Source organism: Thamnophis elegans, chromosome 2 (assembly GCF_009769535.1).
Source record: "Thamnophis elegans isolate rThaEle1 chromosome 2, rThaEle1.pri, whole genome shotgun sequence".
NCBI classification, from domain to species: domain Eukaryota; kingdom Metazoa; phylum Chordata; class Lepidosauria; order Squamata; family Colubridae; genus Thamnophis; species Thamnophis elegans.
Window position 1 is genome coordinate 13183654 of NC_045542.1, and position 19872 is coordinate 13203525.

Sequence of the window (19872 nt, forward strand, 5' to 3'; positions counted from 1 at the left end):
TGCTGCAGCTCCTTGGAGGACGATGTCTGACTTCCCCAGGAAAACTACGGGATTTTATAGTCACAACTTGAGAAGCTGGCACCTCTGTAGAGATGGTAAACAAGGTATGTAGCAATAATTCTGAGGTTAATATGAGCCGATAAGCAAGAAGTGCTGAGGGCAAAGATCAAGGAGAAATCATAATTATCATTTTCAATTTTATCAGAAGCCAAAAACAACAAATTGTTGACAGCATTTTTAGCCCCGTGACAAATGTTGGATCAATGAACAAGAGGTGGTTTCAACTGTGTGATTGAAGCTCCAACCTTTTTTATGCGTCCACATTTGATAGATGTGAAAAAGGGACACGGCGTTTATTGTGTGGTGAATGCCGCCTTCTTGATGTTTTGGACTTCTGTCCCATAGACATTCCTCTCTCTCTCTGGGTAACTCAACATTTAGTTGAGGTTTCTGTTTGTTTGTTTCAATACAACTCTGGTTTCCGTGTATGTTTTTTTTTGCCTGATGAAATTTGTGCAGTAATGCAACATATTGAAATAACCCAGTGAATTGTATTTCATTTCTTGATTTTATTGCTGTTTTACCCTTCTTACCTGTGTAAGTCATCATCAACTCTCTGTGACCACATAGATTTTTCTCCATCATGATCTGAAATTGCTGAATTCTATAACTGGATTCTGTGAATTATTCACAGCATTCACAGTGCAGTGAACTCTACATAGGCTGTCCTGGGAGACGAACCATCATCAACCAGTTACAAACACTGGTTGCAGAATATATATCCCTGCTGCTGCATTGTTGTATAAAATACATGAACACTGTATTCCAACAGTTGCCACTTATTTTCTTGGGAAATTCAGGGTAATAGTTTTTATCGGCAAAAGCTCTACATGTTTTCAGGATGCCTGCAGGATTAATTCATCTCCAATTATCTATCTAGTAAGATCTAATAGGATTAGACTATTTCAGATCTGATCAAAACAACAAATCTTTTGGCTCCCAGGAAGCAAGAATCTGGCTTCCCTGAGATCCACACAGCCACTATTCTGCTCTTTTTTGAAAGATTTTGACTTCCTGAGCATCTTTTTGCTTCCTCAGTCACTGGGCCAGTGAATTTGAGTCATTATTATGAATGTTTGTGTGTTTCGCACCACTTTTACAGCAAGCTAAGATTAGCTGCCAGACTTGTCAATCAGCAAAGCAAAGCAAAGCATTTGGGTGCTAAAAGATCCACAAGCCCATCTACACGTTCAGCCATCTTTGGATCAAGTCTAGCAGCTTCTGATGAGTGCCTACTATCTAGTCGAGAAGGATGTGGATAAATTTGGATCCAGTGTTAGTTTGTGTGTATATGAGAAAGAGCAAATGTACATTGGAGCCAGTGAAGTTTTGCTATTATTTTAAATTCAGTCGCTCTTCGCTTGTTCCTCAATGTTCAGTTGAAAGTAATTTGAATACAGGTCTTGATGTGGGCTGTGAGTGTGGGACTGACCTTAAGCCGAACCCGGCAATGTGTATAACAACACTTTTACACTTATTTACTCTGCATCTTTCATTGTGTTCATCAATTCTTTCTCCTATAGCGTGCGGCTGTTAATTTACAAAGAAAGTTACCATAAGAAAATTTCTCCAGTTGGGCTTTTTCAGTAATTGCATATTGGGATAAGAATTTTGGTTATTTACATTGTGTCAAAGAGAATCTCATTGTACATGAGGTCAGAAAAATGATCTAGAACCGTGATGGCGAACCTATGGCCCGCGTGCCACAAGTGGAACATGGAGCCATTTGTCACTTCTGGGTTGTTCGTAGGGCTAGTTTTAGCCCTCTGGAGTGTTCAGGGGCGTTCTGGAGGCTTCCCTGAAGGCTCCTGAGGGCAAAAAATGACTCTACAAGGTTGCTCTGGAGAAATCCAGAACCCTGAGAAGATTGCTGTGGTGCTTCAAAGGCTACTTGCATTGTGGTCCTGCAGATGCCGCCTCAAATATATGTAGCCTTGAGTCCGGCAGTCGCCATTCCTAGTAGGAAGTGAGTGGCAGCCTGCAAGGTTGTGAAATTTTGCCCTGTGGGGAATTTTGCAAGGTGGCTCACAAAGAGAATGAAGCGGGCATGGCACACCCAGAGTTGCCGCTTCTTCTTTGCAAGAGCTGAGGATGGAAGAAGAGCTGAGGAACTGCAGGGAGCCTCCCATGTGTCACCCTCCCAGCCTTCACCTGCACCTCCACACTGGCCAGCATCTCCCAAAGCCGCTGCCATTGTAGCTACAATAGGGATGGGGGGCAGGCCAGCAAGCTGGGTCCTTGAAAATGATGCGGAGGAACTGGTGAAGGCTGGGGGCGGCATAACATGTGGGAGACTCCCCATAGTTCCTTGGTTCCTCTTTTGTCCTCGGCTGTTGCAAAGAAAAAGCAGCAGCTCTGGGTGCGCTGTACCTGCTTCATTTTCTTTGCGAGCTGTCTTGCAATGTGTCAGAAAATTCCCCACGAGGTGGAATTTCACAATCTTGCAGGATGGCACTCACTTCTTACTAGGAATGGAGACTACCGGAGTCAAGGCTACGTACATTTGAGGTGGCATCTGTAGGAGCACAATGCAAGTAGCCTTCAAAGTGCCACAGTTGTCTCTTCTCGGGGTTCTGGATTTCTCTGGTAGGGAAAGGAAGCACCAAGACCCAGCGAACCTAAAGGGGAGAGGTGGCTGAAGACAGCCAAGGGAGACATCTTCCCACTTGGCACTTCCACCTCCTTTCTCCCCTTCCAAGAGAAAACAGGCCATCAAGTCAAACCTCCCATACCGTGTTCTCATTCCTACAGGGGGAGGGGGGGACAGGCCAGAGCACAGGTGGATGTGGATGGGTGAGCAGAGGGAATGGCTGCGTTGAGCGGAGGAGAGGAAAACACAGGCATGTAGAGCCTGCCCACTTGGGACCTGCTTCTTCCTCTTCTGGTTCTCTCTGCATGACTATTTTTATTCCCGCAAAACATGGTGTCATCTATGAGAAGGAAAAGCGGGGCAGGCAAGAGCAGTCATAGGTCCAACCCAGCCAACCTTGAGAGGCGGCTAAGAGGAAGAGCAGTGCTTGCTGGGTGACCTGGCTGGCTCGCTTTCCTGTCTCCCTAGCAGAAGCTCAGCCTTCTCCTCCCCCTGATTTCTCCCCAGCTGCACTCACCCCATGCTTGCGGCAAGCAGTGTGTGTGTGTGTGTGTGTGTGTGTGTGTGTGTGTGTGTGTGTGTAGTGGGGGGCATGGACCATTCGGTGCTGTAGAAGCAGCGGTGGCGGGGAAAACCTCCCAGCCTCTCCTGAAAAACACACATAGAAGGAGAGAGAGGTGCGTAAAAGGCTCTGATTTAGTATTTTTGGATCATATTGCAGGAGATGACAAGGCCAAGGCTATGGGGGTGGGGAGGTTAAATATATCATCAATTTGGAATCCCTTTGCATCTACATGAGATCTAAGTCCAGCCCTCATTGAATTCAATTGATTCTTATCTCCCACCAATTTGCCCTGACTGTTGGTAGTTCAGATTCTTGCATAGAGGTAGCATGAACATAAATGAATGCATAAACTTGCACTCATTTGAACAAACTTGATTCCTGATTTCTTGCACCTGACACATATAGGAGAATCTGACACAGTTGCACAATGAATTCATGCATTCTAGGAATTTGCAACTCTTTTCCCCCCAATTTTTTTTAGATAAAAACAAATAAAATCATCCTCCATTACAAAGTTGTAGAAAGTGTGTCAATTGGTTACACAGAGTTTTTGTGCATCCCTTCCACCGTCATCACCTCTAATTCACATCAAATTATCTACTTTACATCACATATATTTATATATAATCATTATCATCATACCTCATCCTTGATATGATTATAGTTGTTTTAACATCCCTTTATAACAAATATTCCAAAATTTAAAACAAAACCACATAGTGGCATTCCCTTATCTATTTTCAATACCATCTAATCACATTATTCCTTTATAACACATTCAAAATAAAAAGTTAATTATGTTTAATAACCAAGTTTTTAAACCACTTTTCTTAATCATTGTTTACAGCTTTTATCCAATTTCCCTTTTATCCTGTCAATACAAATTATTACATTATTATCATTATCAGTCATTTATTTAGCAATAGTTTGATTAAGTTTAACTTTTTCCCCTTTTTTCATCATTTTAAATTTTTTACCAAATTTCCTCTTATCAAACCAATACAAATATATATATTGTTATCCTTATCAATTATTTATCTAACTTTATCCATTAACACTACATTTTTAACATCATTCTCTAATTTTAACAAAATTTTTAAACCTCTTTTCTTAATCATTGTTTACAATTTATATCCAATTTTCCCTTTTATCATGTCATTACAAATTATTTCATTATTATTATTATTATTATTATTATTATTATTATTATTATTATTATTATTATTATTATTATTATACAATTGTATCACAGCAGCCAGTTGTTTTGCCGGATTTGGCATTGGTTACTAGTCGGGCCCCACCCAGGGGCCTAGGACGTCGTAACGTATTTTCGTAATATGCGTGCAGATCCAAGCAGTGCGGCTTTTTGCATTTGACTGATGGTGATTTTGTCAATTTTTAACTGTTTTAAATGTGATTCCAGTGCTTTTGGAATAGCACCCAGTGTGCCAATTACCACCGGAATTACCACTGCTGGTTTGTGCCATAGTCACTGAATTTTGATTTTTTTAAAATTATTTATTTATTTTTTATTACATCACATGACAATAGAAAAAAAAAACAATGGGAAAAGGAGAAGAAAAAAAAAGGGGGAAGAAAAAAAAAACCATCATCACATACAATATGTCATTTGATCACAGGTGCATCCCTACTAAGTTTATACATCCCGTATCTCTCTGTTGTATATTTAATAAACACCACAATAAGCTAGGGTTTTTTTTGTTTTTGTTTTTTTTAAAAAAAAAGGGGGGGGAAGGAGGGGGAAGCCAAAAAAGACAAAAAAGGCAAAAAAAAAAAAAAGAAAAAACCATCATCACATGCAGCATGTCGTTTGGTTACAGTTGTTTTAACATCTGCCTCTTCAAATGATATTTATCATCTCAAATATTTCATCTAATATAACTAAAGGCCTCATTTTCATTCTACAATATATATTTAGTTAGCATTAGCATTATTTTTCCCCAGAGAGTATATTTCTATTTATTGTTAACCTTGCATTTCATATCTTCAAACAGAGATCTTATTCCTTCATTGTTCAACAAAGCATCGCTGCCTATATATACCAGTTTTCATTTGTTCCCCTATTAGAATTGCTTTATCAGCAGCGACATATCATTATAATAAGTTCTTAACCTTATACATTATATCCCCAGACCTTATATTAATACTTCATTGTGTCATTATTAGATTATTTCACAGCATAATTATATCATCATTTATTTTTTTCAATTAAAACATCAGTATATCATTTTTCATTTCCAAAGTTTTTTTCCCCCCTAGCCACCGATAAAACAAGTCCCATATCTTATAGAATTGTTCATCCTTTTGCTCTCTAATTTCAAATGTCAATTTACTCATTTCAGCACAGTCCATTATTTTTCGGATAACTTCTTCCTCTTTTGGTATTGTTTCGTTTTTCCAGTTTTTTGCAAATACAATTCTGGCTGCTGTTAACACATTTACAATCAGATATCTTAAGTCTTTGTTGTAGATTTCTGGTATGATCCCCAATAAAAAGACCTCTGGTTTAAAGTCTATTTGTTTGTGTGTCATTTTCTCCAACCACATGTGGATTTTAGTCCAGTATCTTTTAGCTTCAGTGCAAGTCCACCACATGTGGTAGTATGAGCCAGGTATCTGGTGACATTTCCAACATTTTTCTGATTTATTCTTGAACATTCTTGCAATTCTGGTTGGGGGTAGGTGCCACCTGTAAAACATCTTATACAAGTTTTCTCTATATGCAGTAGACATTGTCATTTTGTAATTTTGAGACCACAATTTCTGCCAATTCTCTAAATCAATCCCATACCTAAAGTTTTTCCCCCAAGCTATCATAGTTTCTTTAACTTGTTCTTCATGCAATTTAAACTCCAATAAATATCCATATAGTTTTTTAATTACTTTTTCATCAGTACCTGTTAGAATTTTGTCTAACTCAGTCATTTTGTTATAAAGACCTTTAGTTTTTCTATCTTCATTATATCTAGATTGTATCTGTACATATGAATACCAGTTCATTTCCATCCCTTCTTGCTTCAACTCTTGACTAGATTTGAGCTCACCCTCTGTATTCAATAATTCTGTATATCTAACTGTTTGTTCCTTTTTATATATTATCGGATACGAAAATGCTTCAATTGTTGATATCCAGACTGGAATTTTTAAATAATGTAGTCTTTTAACCTTTTCCCAGTTTAACAACAACGCCTCCCTTATATAATGTCTTCTAAAATAACCATGTGATTTAGTTCCCTTATACCATAAGAAAGCATGCCATCCCAACAGCAAGTCGTGACCTTCTACATTCAATAATCTAGAGTTTTTTAAATAATATCCATTCCTTAATCCACATCAAGTTTGCTGCCTGATAGTATAGCTCCCAATCAGGTAACCCAAAACCTCCTCTCAATCTAACATCTTGTAGTAATTTAAGTTTTATACTAGCTTTTTTCCCTTGCCAAATAAATTTCAAAACTATTTTATTTAAATCTTGAAAAAAATCCTTACCCAATCTGATTGGGATTGTCTGAAACAGATATAGAATTCTAGGTAGAATGTTCATTTTAATTGTAGAGATTCTTCCCATCATTGACAAATGCAAGTTTTCCCATTTCTCCAAGTCAATTGCTATTTGTCGTTTTAATCTGGTATAGTTATCCTCTTTAAGAATGCTACATCTAGGTGATAGATATATCCCCAAATATTTAACCTTACTTGTGTTTTGAATCTGCAACATTTCTGACAACTCTTCCTTTTGTGTTGCTGGGATATTCTTTGTCATGATCTTTGTTTTATCTTTGTTTATTTTCAAGCCTGCTACTTCTCCATATTCCTCTATTCTTTCCAGCAATTTGGATGCTGTTTCTAATGGATCTTCAAGAATAAAAACTAAGTCGTCTGCAAACGCTTACAATTTATACTCTTCTCTCTTAATTTTCATTCCTCTTATTTCTTCTTCTTCTCTGATCTTTCTATTTAAGACCTCTAGTGTTAGGACAAAGAGTAGCGGTGATAGTGGGCAGCCTTGTCTTGTACCTCTCTTTATTTCAATCGGATCTGTTAGTTCTCCATTTACCATTATCTTTGCTGCTTGTTTCTGGTATATCATTCGTATAGTTTGAGTGAATTTCTTGCCAAAATTCATCTGCTCCAGTTGCAAAAACATAAATTGCCAATTCACATTGTCAAAGGCCTTCTGCGCATCGAGGAACATCAGTGCCAATTGTTTTTCTGGATGGGCCTCATAATATTCCAAGGTATTCAAAATCATTCTCATATTGTCTTTAATTTGTCTTTTAGGTAAAAAGCCATTTTGATCTGAATGGATGAAGCCATTTAAATAGCAGTGAGAAGACGGACTTTCAGGCAGCTCCTGAGAGACCATCTATACCGGGTTATTTTGGACGATTCGTTCGAATCTAAGCTGTCCCGGAGAGACAGTGACGTGGTGGGAACTCCAGTGGTCCCAGAGATGTTTGCAAAATCTCTGGGAACCTAAGGAAAGCCCTCCTAATCCAGTGACTTCTGGATCAGCCGATGCTGACTACAACTGCAAAAACCCAGAGAGAGAGTGGATATCAGCATGTCGTTTGGTGTGAGTTTTAAATCCTTTTTTCTTGTTGGAAAGAGAACATTCTAAATTTGGAAACTTAGTTTAAAATAAGGCTGACTAGTGAGAAAAGCGGTGGGGATAAATGTTAACATTTGGAAGTTTATTCTTCTGTTCCTTTTTTTTAATCTTTGGAAGCCGGGCTGGACTTTCTTGTAATTTAAATCAGCCTCTTGTGTTCCTCCTTTTTGTTGTTGACATTTTTAACTTTGAATCTAATGGGGACACTGAATTTTAAACTTAAAGTGCCTTGAAGATCTGTTTTCTTTTTTGTTTTTTTTTCCGTTCCCTTTTAGTCTTTTTGATGTATTTTAACAATTAGTAATTAACAAACGCCACGGAACAGGCTAAAGCAAGCTATAAATTACAAATTACAAGCTAACACTGCCATCTTGTGGACTTGAACTTTGTTATCAAAATTCCCCTTGTAATGCATTTGATTTACGTATTTACGCAGCTGGAATCTTGCTAGACAAACAGCAGAGCTGAGAGTGACCTTGGAAAGACTTTTATCTTAGGGGGGGGAAAAAAGAGTCCGAAAAAATCATTTGTTTTAGTTTGTTGGCATTCTTTCATCTCTCAACACTATTTTCACACCATCTGCTGTGGAGACATCGACACTGATTTTTTCTTTTTTGATCATTACTATTGACTTTTTGATCTTTTACTTTTTTTTCTGTTTTGATTATTCTTTTTAACCTTTGGATCATTCCTTTTGACCCCTTGACTATATATATATATATATATATATATATATATATATATATATATATATATATATATATATATATATAATCTTCTTTTGTATTCTTACTGCATTTCTTTCTTCTCTGAAGAAATTGGACATCAACAGATGATCCAATTTAAATTTTGAACAAAATAGTTGGAAAAGTTCCTTTTTCTTCCTTTCCCTTTTCTTTTCCTTTCTTTCCCCCCCTTTTCTCATCTCTCCTTCCTCTCCTCTGTGTACTTTACGTATTTCATCCACTATACTTATAACCCTCCACCCTCTAATACTAATTGGCTATGAGTAGAAAAGCAGCTGCTTTTGGCTCTACATCAACCTCTGCCTCCTCACCTGCGGGAGGCCAGAGGACAACACAGATGATGTCCCAGCATGAAAAAGAGAAGGAAGCAAATTTTGAAACACTTATACAAATGATGCAGAAAATGCAAGCAGGAATTGACAGTAAAGATAGCAAGCTAGACACCCTTGTAAAAAAAATGGAGGTAATGGAACAACAAAATCAAAGCATAGTGCAAAAAGTCGATAATATGGAAGGAAAAGTAGAAAGTATACACAACTGGATGCTGAAATACGAAGACAGAATTCAAAAAATTGAAAATAAAATTCAAGAAGGAGAGAAGAAAACCGAGAAGCTTGAGATCAGATTAAGTGATGTAGAAAGAGAGAGCAGTGGAATATTAAGATGGGAGATGGATAGGTTTGAATTTTTCTTAAAATTTCAAAACATAGAAGAAGAAAAAGGAGAGGACTTAGTTCAGATAATTTCAAATATTTTGATAGATGTTCTGGGGATGTCCCAGGACAAAATTATAGAAATTATTGACGAGAGTTTTAGAGTATACACAAGATATGCAATGAGAAATGCTCTTCCAAGGGAAGTGCATGTAAGATTTACTAAGAAAACAATTAAATCACAAATTTTACAGAAATTGAGAGATAGAAAATTAGAATATAAAGGTAAGGAGATTGTAGTACTCAAACAAATTCCAAGAGAGGTGAGAGAGAGGAGAAGAGAATATCAATTTCTGACTAAAGTATTGATAAAAAAGGTGTTAACTACAGATGGCTCATACCGGAAGGTTTACTATGTACTTGGCAAGGACAAAGACACAGGATAGATACAACTGAGAAGGCAGAAGCTTTCTACGAAGAATACTTTAGAGAAATGGCTGAGAAAGCTGGGAAAGACGATTCAGCGGTACAAATACTGGAACCACCTGCAACCGCGACCGAAAAAATAGAAGGAGCAGTAGGTGGAAGTGAGAAAGAAGGGGCGACAGGGAATGGAAGCCGCAAAGAAAAACGAGAACCTAGATCTACTAGAACGATAAATCCTGTATATAAAGTATAAACATGGAAGAAAGAAAAATGATTACAATTAACATTAATGGACTTAATTCGACAATTAAAAGGAAGAAAGTATTCCATAAATTAGAGAAATTACAACTTGACATAATTTGTCTGCAAGAAGTACATATTCAAAAGAAATATGAACATTTATTAACTCAACCAAAGCTTGGGAAAATGTTTTCATCATTGGCAAACTGCAAGAAAAGAGGAGTGGTCTTTTATATTAAAGGCAACATTCCAGCAAAAGTAGTCTATGCAGAGGAAGAGGGAAGAATTTTGATGGTGGAAATTATGGATACCAAAAAGACACTCCTAATTGGAATCTACGTCCCCAATGAAAAACAAGATGAATTTTACAAAAAACTACACAAAAAAGTTTTGGAACTAGACTATGCTGATATTTGTATGATGGGAGACTTTAATGGCATTGTGAATCAAAATATGGACTATAAAACACATAAAACCAAAAAATCAAATAGGAAGCCTCTGCCGAAATCTTTTTTTAGGATGACAGATGAACTAAATCTAAAAGATATATGGAGAGAAAGAAATGCTAAAAAAGAACAATATACTTTCTACTCAAATAGACATTCTTCATTCTCTAGAATAGATATGATATGGGTCTCAGCGGAGTTGAGCTCCAACATAAAAGAAATTGAGATTGAAGCAAGTACCTGGGCGGACCACAATCCAATTTTTACTAAATGAAAAGGCCAAAGGGCAAGACCTAGATGGACACTAAATAACACTATATTGAAAGAAAAAGAGCTAGTCCTTTTCCTTAAAGAAAATAGGAAAGAAGATACGTCGTTGCAGAATCTCTGGGATACAATGAAGGCTGTTATCAGAGGTTTGACAATAGACTACACAAGGAAGAGAAACTCAAAGAAAAGACAAATGCATAAAGCTCTAGACAATGACTATAAAATACTTGAAAGAGAACTACAGAGAGCACCACAAAAAAAAAGATGTTAAAATAAAAAGGGACATAATTAAACACAAAATGGACCTATTAGAAAAGGAAGAACTGGCACAAAAAATTAGAGGTGCCAAACAGAATTATTTTGAAAATGCGAACAAGCCAGGCAGGTGGTTGGCATATAAGATGAAAAAAGAGAGAGAAACAAAGAAAATACTTCAACTAAGAGATAAACAAGGAGAAATTCAGTATGGAAACACTGAAAAAGAAAATATTATACAAGACTATTATGTTAAACTCTATGAACAAGAGAAGGTGGAGGAGGGACGAGTTAAAAAGTGCCTACAAGATGCCAATCTCCCCCAGGTACCAGATGAAACTAGAACAATGTTAGAAAGTAAAATAACAATGATGGAACTAACAGAGGCACTTAAAAACAAAACAATGGGAAAGCTCCAGGACCAGATGGACTACCTGTGGAATTCTACAGAACATTTGAAGAAATATTGACCCTTCCACTCCTACAAGTCATGAATGAAGTGATGTCTGAGAGCCAAATACCGAAGTCATGGTCAGAAGCGTATATCACACTATTACCCAAGGAAGAGACTGATTTAACACAAATCAAGAATTATAGACCAATTTCTTTATTAAATTCAGACTACAAGCTATTTGCATCTATACTAGCTGAGAGAATTTCGATTTTTAAGTCCTGGTATCTTGCGATTTTTTCATGTTCCTTCTCGGCGACCCTGCTATCACCTGGTATTGTGATGTCTATGATTGTGACCTTATTTTTCTCAACCAGTGTGATGTCTGGTGTATTATGCACCAGTATTTTGTCGGTTTGTATACGGAAATCCCACAAGATCTTGACCATTATTATTATTATTATTATTATTATACAATTGTATCACAGCGGCCAGTTGTTTCGCCGGATTTGGCATTGGTTACCAGTCGGGCCCCATCCAGGGGCCTAGGACGTCGTAACGTATTTTCGTAATATGCGTGCAGATCCAAGCAGTGCGGCTTTTTGCATTTGACTGATGGTGATTTTGTCAATTTTTAACTGTTTTAAATGTAATTCCAGTGCTTTTGGAATAGCACCCAGTGTGCCAATTACCACTGGAATTACCACTGCTGGTTTGTGCCATAGTCGTTGAATTTCGATTTTTAAGTCCTGGTATCTTGCGATTTTTTCATGTTCCTTCTCGGCGACCCTGCTATCACCTGGTATTGCGATGTCTATGATTGTGACCTTATTTTTCTCAACCAGTGTGATGTCTGGTGTATTTTGCGCCAGTATTTTGTTGGTTTGTATACGGAAATCCCACAAGATCTTGACCATCTGATTTTCGGTGACTTTTTCAGGCTGATGTTCCCACCAGTTTGTTGCTGTTTTAATATTATAATTTTTGCACAAATTCCAATGGATCATTTGTGCTACTGAATTGTGCCGCAATTTATAATCAGTCTGCGCGATTTTTTTACAGCAGCTGAGTATGTGATCAACAGTTTCATCAGCTTCTTTGCAAAGTCTGCATTTGGCATCATCAGAGGATTTTTCGATTTTGGCCTTAATGACATTTGTGCGGATAGCTTGTTCTTGCGCAGCCAGGATTAGTGACTCTGTTTCTCTCTTTAATGTACCTGTTTTTAACCATAACCAAGTTTGTTCACTGTCCACTTTATCTTTTATTTTTTCCAGAAATTGACCATGCAGTGCTTTGTTCTGCCAACTCTCCATTCTTGATTTTATCACATCTTTTCTGTATTCTTGTTTTGTCTGTTGGGCCTTCAGTAGATTTTTGTTCTTTACTTCGATTAATAGATGTTCTTGACTTTCTTTTAAATAATCAGCCAGTGCATGTTTTTCCTCTTCAACTGTTTGCTTCACTTGTAATAATCCTCTGCCACCTGATTTTCGGGGCAGATATAGTCTATCAGTATCACCACGTGGATGTAAACTGTAGTGCATTGTCATTAGTTTCCTGGTTTTTCGGTCCAAAAGGTCCAAATCAGCTTGTGTCCAGTTAACTATGCCAGCTGTGTATCTTATAACTGGTATTGCCCAGGTATTTATGGCCTTGATTGTATTTCCACCATTCAATTTAGATTTCAAAATTTTCCTAACTCTGTTGGTGTACTCTCGCCTGACAATAGTTTTTACTTCTCCATGCTTGATGTTATCCAACTGCAGAATGCCTAAGTATTTGTAGGCTTCATTTTCTTTGCATTTAATTAGTTGGCCATTGGGCATTTCAATTCCCTCACATGCAGTGATTTTGCCCCTTTTTATGGATACAGTGGTGCATTTTTCCATGCCAAACTGCATTGAAATATCGGTGCTGAATACTCGGACTGTATTTGTCAATGATTGGATTTCTATTTCTGACTTTCCATAGAGTTTCAAATCATCCATATATAGTAAATGCGAAATTTTTTCAGCTTTTTTGGCTGTTTGGTAGCCTAATTTCATTTTTTTTAAGATTACTGATAGTGGGATCATTGCGATGATGAAGAGAAGAGGTGAAAGTGAATCACCCTGGAAAATTCCTTGCTTGATATTAACCATTCCGTAGCTCTCATTCCCTACTGCCAACTCAGTTCTCCATTGTTTCATTGCCTTTTCAGTAAAGGATGTAATATTTTTGCTAATGCCAGTTGTTTCTAAGCATTTTATGATCCAACTATGTGGCAGTGAGTCAAATGCCTTTTTGTAATCAATCCAGACCATATTCAAGTTCGTTTTTCTGTTCTTACAATTTTCTAATATCATTTTATCAATTAGAAGCTGATCTTTTGTGCCCCTGCTCCTTCTGTTGTTGCCTTTTTGCTCTACTGGCAAGATGTTGTTTGTTTCCAAATAATCCATCATGTTATCTGCAATAATGCCTGTGAGTAATTTGAAGGTTGTTGGCAAGCATGTTATTGGTCTATAGTTTTCAGGTGTTGTTCCTTTAGTTGGATCTTTCTGAATCAAGTATGTTTTTCCAGTTGTCAACCATTCATCAATTTGACCCTTTTGTAAAATTTCATTCAGTTGCCTGGCCAATATTGCATGTAAACTGGTCAGATATTTGAGCCAGAAACCATGTAATTGGTCCTTTCCAGGTGATGTCCAATTCTTTACCTTTTTAACTCGATTTTTGATCATCTCAGTTGTTATTTCTAATACTTGCATTTGTTTGTTGCCAATGCTTTTCTCAAAGTCATGTATCCACTTTGCTTCCTTGTTGTAGTCCTTTGCATTTTCCCACAATTCTTTCCAGAATTCAACTGTGGCCTGCTTTTCTGGTTTTTCACTTTTGGTGTCACCATTCACATTAAGACTTTGATAAAAACACCGTTGGTCTGATCGAAATTGCTGATTTTGTTTATATTGGATGATTCGTGCCTCATATCTTTCAATTTTTCTAGCTGTTGCTGTTATCTGCTGTTTTACAATCTCTACAGCTTCATTGATGTTTCTTGTATCCAATCTATATCTTCTGATTAGCCGATCTATGATTTTGTTGTTTTTAAGCCGTTGCTCATGCATGTTCTTTAAGTTACTAGCATCTGCCCTTAATTTTTTGATTTTTTGTTCTAAACGGATTTTCCACTTTGGCTTTGATGCTTTTTCTGTTGTGTGACTAGGTACTTTAATTTTAATGCCTAGTTCATTAGTGACTATTACAGCTGCGCTGTACATTAACTGGTTTGTTTCCAAGATGGATCCCGGTTCAATTGTTGAAAACACTGCATTAACCATTTTCATGATAGGGGCCAAAATTTTCTTAGGCACAGTTTTTAGTGATGGTAAACGTTGCCTTTCCTCATTAAGCAGAAAATGCTCCATGATCTTATCCTTCAATTCTTTTTGTTTTTGAGTTAGTTCATCAGTTGGTTCAATGATAACTGGTTCTAGTGGTGATGATGTTATTTCCTCCCCGAGAGCTTCTTCTGGGAGTTCTACTATAGTGTCTTTAGTTGTGTCTTGAATATCAGTTATTTCCGCTTGTGATATTGTTTTTTGGGTTTTGCAATTTGCCTGAATCTCCTCATGTTCAACTTCACTAAACACTTTATTCCGTATAATAAATCGCCTTTGATCTGCTAGTCGTTGTTCACTAACATTTGAATCTGGATATTGTTGTTTCCATAATTCATACATTCGCTTTAAATATCCTCTTTTTTCTGGCTCTGAGTTGTAGTAACAGGCCATTATGGCACGGTTTTCATCTGCACTATATTTTTGTCGTTTTGTTGGCTGGTCCACTTGTAGCCCACTTGTCGACGGATGTCCAGGGACCCCAACATCCGCCGCGGCCCTTGTTAACCCGCGCGACGACCGATGCGGTATGGAATTCTTATTCGTTTTTTTCACCATATTGTATGGGTTGGCGGGGGTATTTTTACGGGACCAGATGCCAACCTGATCCCAACCTTCCTCCTTTCTCATCCGGGCTTGGGACCGGCAACGGCGGAGTTATTATTATTATTATTATTATTATTATTATTATTATTATTAATCATTTAGTTTGACTGTGCTTAACTCACCTTTTCCCCCTTTTTACCATTTAAAAATTTATACCAAATTTGCAAAGTTTTTAAACCTCTTTTCTTAATCATTGTGATTTATTCCAATTTCCCTTTCATCCTGTCAATACAAGTTATTACATTATCATCATTATCAGTCATTCATTTAATGATAGTTTGACTAAGTTTAACTTGCTTTCCCCCCTTTTTTCACCATTACATTTTTTTCCCAATTTCCTCTTATCAAACCAATACACACACACACACACACACAAATACAAACACACACACACACACACACACACACACACTGTTATCCTTATCAATTATTTATCTAACTTTATCCATTAACAGTACATTTTAACATCATACTCTAATTTTAAGAAAAAAATTTAAATCTCTTTTCTTAATCATTGTTTACAATTTATATCCAATTTTCCCTTTTATCATGTCAATACAAATTATTACATTATTATCATTATCAGTCATTTAGTTTAACTATGTTTAACTTACTTTTCCCCCTTTTTTCACCGTTTAAAAATTTAGTCTTCTCAACTTTCTGCATGTGCAGGTACCACAGCTGAGTCATGATTTGTTGTACAAACTATAACTGAGGATGCCCAGAGTAGACTAGATTTAACAGACTAGCATATCTGGACAATGAGAAGAGATGCAAAAAGGACTTTGGAACAGCAAAAATCACAATAGTTTGATCTGTGTCATTAATTTGCTGCTACTGCTGTCTTGTTTCCATGCTCTGGTATTTGGCAGGTAAACGGCCACCTAATTCTAAATTCAGACTGTAAAATGGGGTGAATGAAGACACACACAGCTTTCAAAGTAACAAACAGCTTTTTATTAGCACAAGTCAAGTATGTACAATCCAGCGAATGTTCAGTCTGATACCAGCCCTTTTATAGGGAGCTGTCAGACCCTTTGATGAATCAAATTGAATTTCTATTTCCACCCTAACAGAGGACCTTGGTGTAAATCATTACCAATGTTTCTGGTATCTAACACCCCACCCCTCTTAGATGGGCTCAACCAACTTGTGATGTAGTCATGCAGGTAGGCGGGCTTTCTGGTGGCTCGCCCAGACCTGTGCAGTTCAGTTGGTGGATGTTCTTCAGTCACGTCAGATGGACCTGTTGTCTCCGTGGCTTCGCCTGGTGGAAGTTCCTGGAACTTCTCAAAGGCCACGGCTGGAGTTTCTAGAGCCTGTTTGCTTGGAACTCTCTGTGGGCCTGCAACACTTACAGATAAGTGCCCCAGTACCTTTGGGATTGAGTTATCTGTGGAAGGAGTGAATTCGTGCTCCTTTTGTGTAGGGCTTTGGCTAACTTGTGCAGGAGTTACCTTTGGTTGCCTAAAACTGGAGTTGGAGATGCGGCCATGGAGTTGGTCAATGTGCTGTCTCCAATTTCGACCGTCCTCAAGCTCCAATTGGTAAGAGCAAGGCCCGGTGATGCCTTTTACTATGGCAGGAATCCAAAGAGTTCCCCAAGCATAGTTGTGGGCATAAACTTGATCCCCTACCATAATGTTTCTTATTTTGCCGGTCAAATCTGGGGGTGACGCAGCAGAGTAGTTTTGGTGGTAGCTGGTCTAAGTGGGACCTTAACCGGTGACCCATTAGAAGCTCGGAAGGGCTTCTACCAGTGGTAGCACTTGGCATGATGTGCTGTATGAGGAGGAATTGATCAACCCATGTTTGCAAATCTCCCGGGCCCATCCTGGATAGGGCTTCTTTTGCAGATCTCACCATTCTCTCCACCTGACCATTGGAAGCTGGATGGAATGGAACGGCCATTGTGCTTGATGCTTGATGTTAGCGGGTGCCTCTGGGGGAGCTGGTCTGGACTCCTGGCACGGTGTGCAGGTAGCCACCCATTCTTCTATATCCCTGTCCATGTTAGGCCACCACATATAACTCCTGGCCAAAGATTTCATCCTACAATTCCAGGATGCCCTACGTGCAAGGCCTCTAATACTGCAATGCGCAGTTTGGGTGGAACAACGACCCCCCCCCCAGTAAACAACCATTTGACAGTTCATCACATTTGCAGTAAAACATTTTAAATTCAGGCCCCACAGGCCCCTTGGGCCACCCCCTCCATACTCAGTTCAAAATCTGTTGGAATGTAGAGTCTTTTGCTGAGTGGTGGGCAATGTCACAAGATGAGACAGGACTAGCCTCAAGACAGTCAGTGAAGAGGACAAGCAGTTCCGGCAGTGGGCATCGACTCAAGGCGTCGGCATTTCCCAAGGTAGAGCCAGGTCGATGGATGAGGTGATAACAGTAGGCTGCGAGGAAGATTGTCCATCTGGTCATTCATGGTGACAAAGAAGCAGGGGTAGGTCCCCAGCCAGCCAACCCAGCAATGGTTTGTGGTCTGTGATAAGTTCAAAGTCTCAGCGGTGGATGAACTGTTTCATGCCGGCGACTGCAGCCAGAGCCTCACAGTCCAGTTGGCTGTAGTTCCGCTCAGCAGCAGACAATGTTCATGAGTAGGCGATGGGCACCTCAGTTCCATTTGGCATGCGGTGGCTGAGGACGGCTCCTACGCCAAATGTGGAAGCATCGCACGTTAGGACAAGTGGCAGGGTCTGGCTATATTGGACCAAAAACGTGTCCGCTGACAGCAGTTTCTTCACCATGGCAAATGCGGCTGCTTCAGCTCTGCACCAGGACCACTCGGTGTGTTTGCCAAGAAACCGATGTAAAGGCTCAGCAACCGTGGCTTTCTGCTTGAGAAAAACACTGTAGAAGTTAAGGAGCCCGAGGAAAGCCTGCAGTTCGGTCTGATTGCGAGGTGTGGGGGCATCCTGGATTGCCTTAATTTTTTGTTGGTTGGGTGAATCCCAGAGCCGTTGATGAGGTACCCTAGGAATTCAACCCTTGGCACGTTAATTTGGCAATTTTCTTTTTTGGGGCAGAGACCTTTGTTTCTGATTCTGGCCAGAACAGTTCCCAATCTTTTAAATAATTGCATCTTATTTGCAACCGATATCAATATGTCACCAAAATAGGGGACGACTCCTGGAATCCCCTGCAAAAGCCGTTCCATGACACTTTGGAACAGTCCAGGGGCGATACTAACTCCAAATTGAAGGCAGGTACATATGAATGCACCCTTGTGCATCATGATGGGTTGGGCCTCCGCCGTGGCACCATCTACAGGCAACGTCTGGAATGCCTGCGCCATATCTAATTTTGCCAAAACTTTTCCTGGGCCTAATGAGTGCAGTAAATGCTGTACAATGGATACAGGACAAGTGCTTTGCTGCAAAGCTTTGTGCACTTGTAATCTGCACAGATGCGGACAGACCTGTCAGTCTTGACAGATGTCACTATAGGAGTCTCCCAGCGTGCGTGATCTACCGGCTCTAGGATTCCCTGGCCAATTCATTTGTCTAATTCCACATCAATTTTAGGACGGAGAGCGAAAGGTACTCTCCTGGATTTTAGCCTGATGGGGGCTTCATTGGGGTCCAAGTTAAAAGATATTGGAGTCCCCTCATACTTATCTAGACCAGTGCCGAAGACGTCCTCGAACTTCTTAAGGAATTTCTCAGTGCTTTCATCTCATATGGCGTCAATTACGGTCACTTCTAGGCCCAAGTCTTGTAGGTCACCGTTGACTACCTAGTAGTTGGCCGCAGAAAGTCTTGAACCTCACCTGGAAGGTCCCCTGGCCCATGATGGGGACTTGGTTCCCCTGGTAGTCGCGAAGGCGGATGTCTGGAACCCGCAGCTGATGCTTTTTAAGGCTAGGGATAGCCTGTTTGAGCACTGCCCAAGACATTATGGTCAAGGATGACTCCGTGTCAATCTCCATATCGCATAGAGAGTCCTCAATGGGGACTGTGACTTTCAGTTTTTTTGGCTGCTTTGTGCAGACTTGGCCTATGGATGTGTGTTAGGTGACTCTGATGTTGCCTTCTGTTTGCCGTGGTAATGGCTGTCATGCCCCTTGGTTGGGCCTCTGCTGGCAGTTAGGTATGCTTCTAGGCTTCCAGGTTGTAGTGGGGTGATGGCTTCTGCAGACCTTGGCGATGTGCCCCTTGGGTTTGCAGCATTGACAGATGGCGTCATGGAAATGGCAATGTGTTCTAATGTGGTTTCTCTGCAGCCGGCGCAAGGCAGGAAACACGGTTCAAATTTTTGCACCGGCTTGGTGCGATCACTGCGCATGTGGTAGCTGTCATCTTTGCTCTCCAAGCCTTCAGACTCTGTGTCCTCGCGATGCACGCCTGCGCTCTTCCACGGGCTCTTTGGACTATTTTGGCGCTGCAGGGTTTCCATTGATTTAATTGAAGACTCAGTAGCCCTGGTTTCATCTAGGGCAATTTGGAGAGTAAGAATAGTTTTTGCTAATAATCTCCTCTGCAATGTCCCTAACACCACATATGATGCGGTCAAGTAGTAGTTCATGAAGATGTCTACACTTGCAGTACGCTGCAGCCTTTCTGAGCGCGGCAATGTATTCGTTGATGGATTCCCCTT